At 39.0% G+C, this 9,122-nt stretch overlaps 1 long non-coding RNA gene across 1 annotated transcript in view; it reads right to left on the bottom strand.

Annotated features, from left to right (window-relative positions):
• Nucleotides 1-4,391: 4,391 nt before the first annotated feature.
• LOC137993246 (uncharacterized) overlaps nucleotides 4,392-9,122 on the bottom strand; it is an 11,266-nt gene continuing 6,535 nt past the window's right edge. The window contains exons 2-3 of the long non-coding RNA XR_011121838.1: nucleotides 5,249-5,314; nucleotides 4,392-4,450 (exon numbers count right to left, since the gene is read on the bottom strand). This is a non-coding gene — a long non-coding RNA (uncharacterized lncRNA). The remainder of the gene's footprint in view (nucleotides 4,451-5,248; nucleotides 5,315-9,122) is intronic.

The following is a 9,122-nucleotide window of genomic DNA, read 5'->3' as shown; positions in this document are numbered from 1 at the left end:
AATACAGAAATATCTTCCCGCACTCCAAGCGTACAAGATTACGAAGTATGCCCTAAAAGATCCAGAAAGACAAAAATTCAAAAAGCTATGATGATATAATGAAGTTAGATAAACGCCTATTCATGAAAGTTGACCAAAGTTGGCTTAAAATGTTCGGTTCGAAAATGCGGAACTGAGGTATAATCATGACCACAGTCACGTAGCATCCTTCCTCAGTCCCCGCGTGCATTGCAAGCATGTAAGCAGTGACCGGGATCTTTAATTTACTCTCTCTCACGATAATTAATCTCTCTAGAACACACAGAATAGGTGCGGTCACACTAGACGTCTTTACACAAGTTCGTAGTTCTCAAAGAAAGTCTATTCCATACCATTGGATCAGCAACTGCAAAAGATCGACCGCCATAAGTCTAAGGTTGAATCGAGGTACATGAAGTAGATTGTAACCAGATGATCTTAAATTCCTGACATGTTCGTCAGGCCTTATGAGTTCCGTGATGTAAGAAGATCAAGCAGTGAATCCTTAGTACAAGGAGGTGATGCAATGTGTTGATTTGGGTCTATTCTGCAAGAGCCATACAGACAGACACGAAGGACATTAAGGGTTATGCTATTATAATTTCAGGGATAACAGCGAGTGCATAGTTTCTTGTGCACTGAAATCTCTTTGTCTAAGTGTTCTCATTGCTATTTTATTTTCATAGATTTTTTTGCACTTGAGTTATTAACTGTACTTTTCAATTACCGCAATCACGGTCAAACGTTTCAGCAAGCATTGGCGATTTAGGCTCACCGTTTTGCAGCATATTTTGAGAGATATTCTATCCAAGCATATTGATCAATCAGCTTAATTGTTGCAATTTTGCTCTCTATCCTTGCAGCTGAATTCTTCATTCTCTCTTGTTGGTGGTTATTTAGCCTAGCTTTGAATTGGCCGCCGCAACTTTCCATCACTCCTATAAACAGGTTCAAAAACTAATTTTGTGTGTGGGCGTGTAGTAAGCAGCAATTGAGTTCACAAGAGTGATTATATTTTTCTAAAACCATGTTCATTGGAATAAAGGATGTTATTATGTTCCTGGTGGTGCATCAGATACTCCGATAAATGACATGCTTCATCACTTTACATAGCGCTGAAGTTAAAGATACTGGTCTATAAGGATTAAGATCATGCTTAGAGCCTTCTTAAAGATAGATACAATATTCGCTTTACACAAATCCGAAGGTAATCTGCTTGAAAACAGAAAGATGATATGACTTCAGCAATCTCAGATGCTACCTCCTTTCAACGTTTCAACCTTAAGTCCTGAATCAGTTCTTAGTCACGTGGAGGAACACCAATCTGGTCTTGCCGGCCTCTTGGCCTTTAGGCAAGACCAGAACTTCTATGGGTTATCAAATGGGTCAATATTCAGAGTTGAGGATATGAAGTTGTGTTGCGCCATAGGTAATTTCGCCTTTTGGAAGTGACGGTATTTCTATTTACTTAATGGATCATTTGATTTCTTTTAATTGTTATATAATATCTTGTTCTTTCTTAAAAGTTTTTTCAAATCTATTCAGTAATCCATGGGGTATCCTAACATGTACCCAGTTCTTTTTTAAGTACTCTTTTGGACACAATTTCCATCAGGCCAACTTTAAACACTGCAAATTATCCTATACAAAGTGCTCAAACGGGTTTCTATCAAAGAAGGCTTTACTAGTAAGTTCCGCAGCATCCATTCTCGCTTTATTAGAGTCAGTTTTGGTGAATTTGTAAAAGGATCTTGGCTTCTTCATATTCAATTTAACGGACAGATTTAGGTCAAAGGATAATGCTAAATGGTCAGTTCTGCCTTCTGTACTACGGATATACGGATTATTACATAAACACCAATGAAATACCAAGTAACCTTTGCGTGAAAACATGATATCTTCACACGTGAAAAGATCACTGTTAATGTTTCTATGGTTACATATTAAAATCACGCCTTTCGATGCGCTTTGGGAAATAATTTAGTATGTCATCAAAGTGGTGTTTATACACTTTTTGGAAACTCGAAGAGAATTTTATATCTCCGGGCACGTAATATCCTCTATTTAAATCAGGATAACTAGTTAATGCAAGGTCCAATAGTCACTTTTCCGCTAGTTGGAAATGACAACAGTTTTGACAACGCCATATGTTTTCAACAATGTCCAGTATCTTTTGATTCAGAGATACGCTATAATGTGGATTTGCAGACACTGATGCAGTTGGTATTTTTTACAGATCACAGGTCACAGGCCACAGGTGCAGGCCATAGGTCACAGCTGCAGGCCACAGGTCATTGTTTTAACAATACAGAAAGTGTCCTAAATATTCGTAAACTGATCATGAAGCTAACCGTTAGCTCTTATGAATGTTTAGGATACTTTCTGTAATGGTAAAATAATGACCTGTGACCTGTAAAAAAAGGCAGCTGACACTGATGACTGCTCCCACCTTGTTATCCGGTACGTTAAAATCACCTGTGAGTATATCACTTGGACATGATCCATAGGACTGGAGAGTAAGCAAGGATTTTTCAAGCTTATCGAGACGACCATCTTGGAAACCAGGAGGACGATAAACTGATACTAAATACCAGGGTCGTAACGGGGTGTATTTTTTAGTAACTGATCCCATATTTTTACCCAAAATTGTCAACCCCGATCCCAAAAATGATGAGAATTTTGATCCCTGAACCCGCAAAAATTTGATCCCTGATCCCTCATTCTATGAAAAATACTGCTGATCCCGATCCCGCGCGTTGTGATTCCAAATCCCAGGGCTGTGATCCTTGATCCCGGCCCTTTTTGAGACCTTTGATCCGTGATCCTATATACCTCGTTACGACCCTGAAATACAGAGATTTTTGCTTGACAAATTCGATTTTAATCCAAATGGCTTCCACATCACTATGAAGTTTTGATTCGTGGGTTGCAAGAATGTTATTATGGACAGCAATGAAAACACCTCCGCCAGCATTGTCAATTATTCTGTCTTTACGAAAGATCTCATAATTACTCGGGAAAACTTCACCTTTAGATTCACATCCTAAAACAATATGAGGTTTCTCAGAGTCGATAAGAGCTTTAAGAAGCTAGACCACTCTCATGTTGACTTCTGATTCTCTTACAATTTAAACTAGTTGACTTAAGTTTTGTAAAATCATTTTAAGTGACGAGAATTAAGAAAGCGTTTCTAAATATGTATTTGCTCTAGAATTGGTTTGTGGTAATAAAACAGTTGCTTAGAGCTGGAACTAAACCACTGATGTAGGAATTTCCATGAAGGAACGTTGTTTTCAGTTCAGCACAAAAGGTGATAGGTCGCTTACTCGTTCCTCAGATAATATGGGGGAATGACAAATGGAATCCTGCTTTAATGAATCTTTTTCAATTTATTACACTCCACATCAGTGAAGATTAATTTACCCAGAGTACAACCACCCTGAGGATAGACGCCGCTAGGTAACCATGCCAGTGGAACTTTAACTGAAAATTTTCACAAGCACCTCTTTCTGCAGCGAGTTCACTGAATTGAAGTAATTTCGAATTATGCTTTAAATTCCGTTTCAAGCTGATCGTTACATTTGGTCTACTCTGCCATCTACATTGCAAACAAAACCCATAGACGATTGTTAAAACATTAACAGCCTTTTTCAGCCGACAAAGTGCTTTATTGACCTTTTTCTCTTGATACTTACAGGCAATTCTAACATCCGCGATTAACGTGAAGTAAAGTGTAGCCCTACGATAAAAAGCTTTTATGCCTCTGTTTGATCTCGCCAAGAGACTGACCGACTTATTAAAATCTAACTTGTTTCTTGGCTTTTAAAAAAAAGACAATGAAAAAGTCGGCTTTTGCAGAAGGCTGAATTTCGATCGCTGCTGTCAATACGTCAAATTAGGAACGCGCCAAAGTAACTGTGAAAGGGGTTTATGTGGCCTCTCACGGTGCCGTGGATGTTGGTAGCTAACAAGGTGATGACGTCATCAGCGTTAAGTTGGAACACTCCTCCCGCATACAAAGCACCATGTAACCCTGAACGGTAAGGTGCAGGTGGCTGTAACATGGTGATGATATTGTTGTTGACACGAAGGTAAATTCGTCCGGTGAGGTGATAGTAGAATTGAGCATAAATGTAGTACCGGCCTGGAGTGGGTACAGTCAGCTTTCCCCCTGGTAAGTCATTCCGCCTGCGATGTGGCTGTTTGGCGCACTGACAGACCAGTCTTGGATCACTATAAGGGAATTTCGAAGTACACTAAGATGTTTTTTCTTTTTATACAAAAAGCGACAATTCTCCAATAAATTAGAAGAAGAAGGAAAAGAAGAAGAAAGAAAAGAAGAAGAAGAAAAAGGAAGAAATCTAGTGCGCAAATTACCATGGTTGTTGCCAAAGGTGGCGTCTCCTTTCTTGGCCTCAATGTGAGCAGATGGCTATCAAGTGGCCAAAATGTAAATATGAGTGAGGAGAACTTTACAATATGATATTACATATCAGGCTATGAGTTGTAGTTTGGTTTGTTTAGTTCAAAAGTAAATATGAGTATTGATTATAGTTGTATGATTTTTTAATGTTGATTTAAGAGCTAAGGTTTGACGTTTAAGATCTTATTACCGAGAAGCTCTATTGTTGCGAATAGTTGTTAACGTTGTAAATAAATTTGTTTCAGTTCACGAAATCGCGAAAATGAAGTGATTTGAGTTCCAAAATCTACGCAAATCAATAATTTTAAATGCTGCTAGCTACTGATTCTTTTTATAGTTAAATTACCCTGTTTTCAAAATTTCACGTCATAAAATTTCTAACTTTCATGTGTTCTAAATCCTGTCTAGGGTTTTAGAAGCAAGGACACACACTCAAGTGAAGGAAAGTTGGGCCCTCGGGATCCCCACGCTGATAAGTCACCTCATTAATCTGTTGTGTTGCCAGCGTGGTAGCCTTCATTGTGTAATTAGCATGCCCGACCAGTAATCAGGGAGGCGTGGGTTCGAGTCCCGCTCAGGGCAAAAACCAATTTTTCGGATGGGTGTGTCGAAAGGTAAAAATGCACGGTATGTGTTCTTTTCTCCTATATATAGTCTATACCTTTCATTTGTCTCGAAATTTCTAACTTTCATTATTATTATTATCACTGATTTCCAGTCAATTTAGAGGGGGTCAGTAAGGGGGGTCAGTAAGGGGTCAGTTGACCGGGGGTCAGTGTTTTGTCGTAGCCCCTAAATAATCAAGACCTTTGCAGGGCCTACACAGTTACCAACATTAATGTTGATCGGTATCCCTGGGTTTGCACATGTTCCCTGCAAGCATAGGAACATGCAAAAAAATCATATAACATGATCAGACTCCGACGTAAATCGTAGCTTACATCCCTGCTGCACCAATTAAAGTAGCGAATGCTTCATACAACACAAAACTCCAGCCGCTTTTCATTATATCGAAAATTGAATCGAATATCAGAGACGGTTTACACTCAGCTGAACCGTTGCTTCAGTAAGGTGTTCCTGATATTTTAACGCTTATGTTTTGAAAAACTGAGCAAAGATGTCGCAGCTGATCATTACAAAACTCAGTATCGATTGGAATTGTTTTTTTAATGGTCTTTACTGCTTCCTTATACAATCATGCACTCATCAGGGGCATGATCTATTTTAGGTTTGTTCGCCCTAAGGTTGTCGAAATTCAAAAAAAAAAATCTTATTTGCTTTCCTCCCAACCCAGGCATTAAAAAAAAAAACTGATGTAGAGCAGAGCATTGAAGACAAAAACGAACTTCATCTGTAATCGCGCCATCATAACACTCTTGAAGTAAAAGAATACTGAAAGAACACATGAGGTATCCATGCAATTATTGCAATTTATTGTTTATAAATATCAAGTAGAAACAAGAACAGCCATTCTATATCCGTTTGCCTGGAGCACAATGCCGCAAATTTCGACATGCTTATTATAATAGAGACATAGTAAGAGTTCTGAATTTTCTGTTTCATTTGATACTTTTACCAAGCCTCAGTCAACCTCTCCCTGATATTTTCAACAAGGTTGCTATTCAAATTGGACGAAATATAAAGTCTACTTAACCGCTGGATGTTTCGTAAACTCTGCCCCGTTTACTGGGGATAACACTTTAACGAACGATACTCAGTCAATAAACTCGAACGAGCTTAACTATTTTATTCTTCCTGCGTATTCACTCAGTTACAACGGGTGTATAAAGAGCTACTCTCAAAACTCTAAGCAAAGTTCCAATTAATATACCGCATTCTCTGACATTGTGATTGGCCGAGCACTTAAGGGTATTCAAGGTGATTATCTTGAGACCACATGTCAATCATAATTTCTTAACTAAAAAGATATATTGTCTCTTAATGATACAGTGACTGTCACACACTAAACACAAAGTCTCCGACACACTCCCCCATGCAGCATTGCGTGCTAGGGTGCATCCATTTAGGAAACTGAAACGATTCTAAACTAAAATTGAAGTTCACTATAGATCAGTTCAGGGTTCTGCTTAACAGGGAATAATAATTCGATCATTGTTCATCATCAAGGTCCTGGACGTTGGTGCGTTTGGATTTAAATCTGCTATGCACATTTCTACGCCCATGTCACGGGCCTGGTCGCAGCTCAGCTCAATGGGGTACAGGTGTTGAACAGGTCTCTCCAGGATGCCATTTCCCGTCTTGACTTGCACGGCCCGGATGATGCCGTCTTTGCCAGGGTAGACTTCATTTTCTATCGCCAACCGGGGCCAGCTTCCTCGATTATTATTTTCTTTCTTCACAGTTACAGCATTTCCTACTTTTGGTCGAAATTTAGCCGCCTTGTGTGTAAGGTTGTGTCACCCACTCAAAGCTGTTAAGTATTCTCTCTGCCAACGTCTCCAGAGATTGTCCTTGCAGTTTCTGAGGAATTTAGCACGTTTGCGTAGGTCCGGCTCTTATATTCACCAAGTTTCTTCTTGTGGCAACTGAATTGTTCACTGGAACAGAAATGTTGATGGCGTAAGTGTAGGTAGCTCTTCGTCGTCTTCTACCTAACTTATGGGCTTCGATTGATTTGTGCCCAGCAGCACGTCGCTTAGTTCAGTCCAAGTCAATACACCTTCCCCAATTAATTTGTACATGGCAGACTTGACTACTCCAATCAATCGTTCAAATTGGCCTCCCCACCAAGGGGCTCGGCACAGGTTGAATTTCCACGTGATATCGTAGACTTCAAGGAGACCATGAAGGCGCTCATCTGCCCGCAACTGGCGTAGCCATTTGTTGGTCTTGATAAAAGCTCCCCCATTGCCACGTCGAGCGATGAGGCGTTTGAGACTAGTAATGAAATGGTTTGTCTCTAGGGTAGACATTACTTCCAGGTAATAATAATGATAATAATAATAATAATAATAATAATAATAATAATAATAATAATAATAATAATAATAATAATAATTTATACAGCGCAAATTCAACTATGCAGTTTTCAAAGGCGCCTTACAATAAAAGAACAATATATTACCAGTATATAAAATATAACAATGTACAGTAAAAATTACACGAATGAATAACATCTAGTCTATGAATTACAATACTATATCAGAAAAAGCCTTTTTAAAAGGATGAGTCTTCAAATTACGTTTAAAAACTTTAAAACTTAAAATCGGAAGAAAATTTAGATTAGTTGCTTTGTTTTAGATGTCCCAGTGGGCAATTTGCGTTTCAGTATGGCGATTTTTGTACCATGTGATCACTATCCTGCAAAGGGTCCATTAGGAACTGTACCTTGGATTGCTTTATGAGTGATTATAATAATCTTATAATCTATTCTAAACGTTACAGGTAGCCAGGGTAATTGTATAATATTGGTGTGATATGCCAGTACCGTGGTGCTAGATATAGGACTCTTGCAGCTGCGTTTTGAACACGCTGCAGTTTAGTAGGAGCGCAGTAGGGTAATCCGTGTAAAAGTGAATTACAATAGTCCAATCAACTTGTGATGAAAGTGTGCATTAATTTTTCGGCAGATTCTATGTTTAAATATTTTCTGACGCGTCTAATATTGTGTAGATGAAAAAAAAAAGGCACTCCTACAAGCTTTTATGTTATGTTGAAACGATTCTAAACTAAAATTGAAGTTCACTATAGATCAGTTCAGGGTTCTGCTTAACAGGGAATAATAATTCGATCATTGCTCATCATCAGCAAGGTCCTTGATCCTGTAATGTACAATGAATAGACCGTACCCCTTATGACAGGGGCACCCAACGACCAATTTGTTGTAAAATGTATTATTATACCCCAGTTAATAAAAATAAATGTTATTAAGGCATTTTCAGGTGTTTTTCAGTGTCGCTGGGAAAACATAATCTGTTCCTTTTTCCCAGCAAGACACACAAGAAATTTCCCAGCCAGCTAGATAAAATTGGTTGGTTTCCCAGCCAGCTGATCAAATTTATTTCCCCACCCAGGAATTCCGCGCGCTTTCAAATCCCTCGATCCAAAACGACCGAACAAAAGCGACAAAACCGGGACAAAACAGGTTTTTTTTCCGCAAGCGCAATCACTCTGACCAGCCGTCGTATGTTTGTGACTACTCTGTGGGAGAGGGAAGGGGTTCTTTTCTTTTTTAATTTTTTATTTTTATTTTTTAGTCGTCCTCAGTCTTCAGAGTTTCTACAGCCAGCTTGGGTTGAAATGCTAGAAAAAGTCAGTAATTCCCAGGCAAAACCTCTATCAATAACAAAATTTCCCAGCCAGCTAATCGAAACACCTGTATTTTTGCCAGCCAGCAAGATTCCTCTGGGGAACAGATAATGTGAGGAACAGATTCGTTGGGTGCCCCTGTTATGACGTAACGCATCACAATTATCCCCTGCTCCCCCACCTCGCGCTTTTCTTCCTTTGCGCCGTGTACTATATGAAGACGACTGAGGACGACTCAGGTCCAAATGTCTGATAATGGAACGTACTGACTTGAGCGCCAGTTGCATCAGCAATACTGCCTTATCCCTTATTACGCAAAGCATCAAAAATTCTTTTGTTGAGTGACTACTGTAAATACCAGAATGCAATGTTTTACAAAACATTGCATTCTGGTATTTACAGTAGTCACTCA

Source organism: Montipora foliosa, chromosome 2 (genome assembly GCF_036669935.1).
Source record: "Montipora foliosa isolate CH-2021 chromosome 2, ASM3666993v2, whole genome shotgun sequence".
NCBI lineage: Eukaryota > Metazoa > Cnidaria > Anthozoa > Scleractinia > Acroporidae > Montipora > Montipora foliosa.
This window is presented reverse-complemented; position numbering and strand designations above follow the sequence as displayed.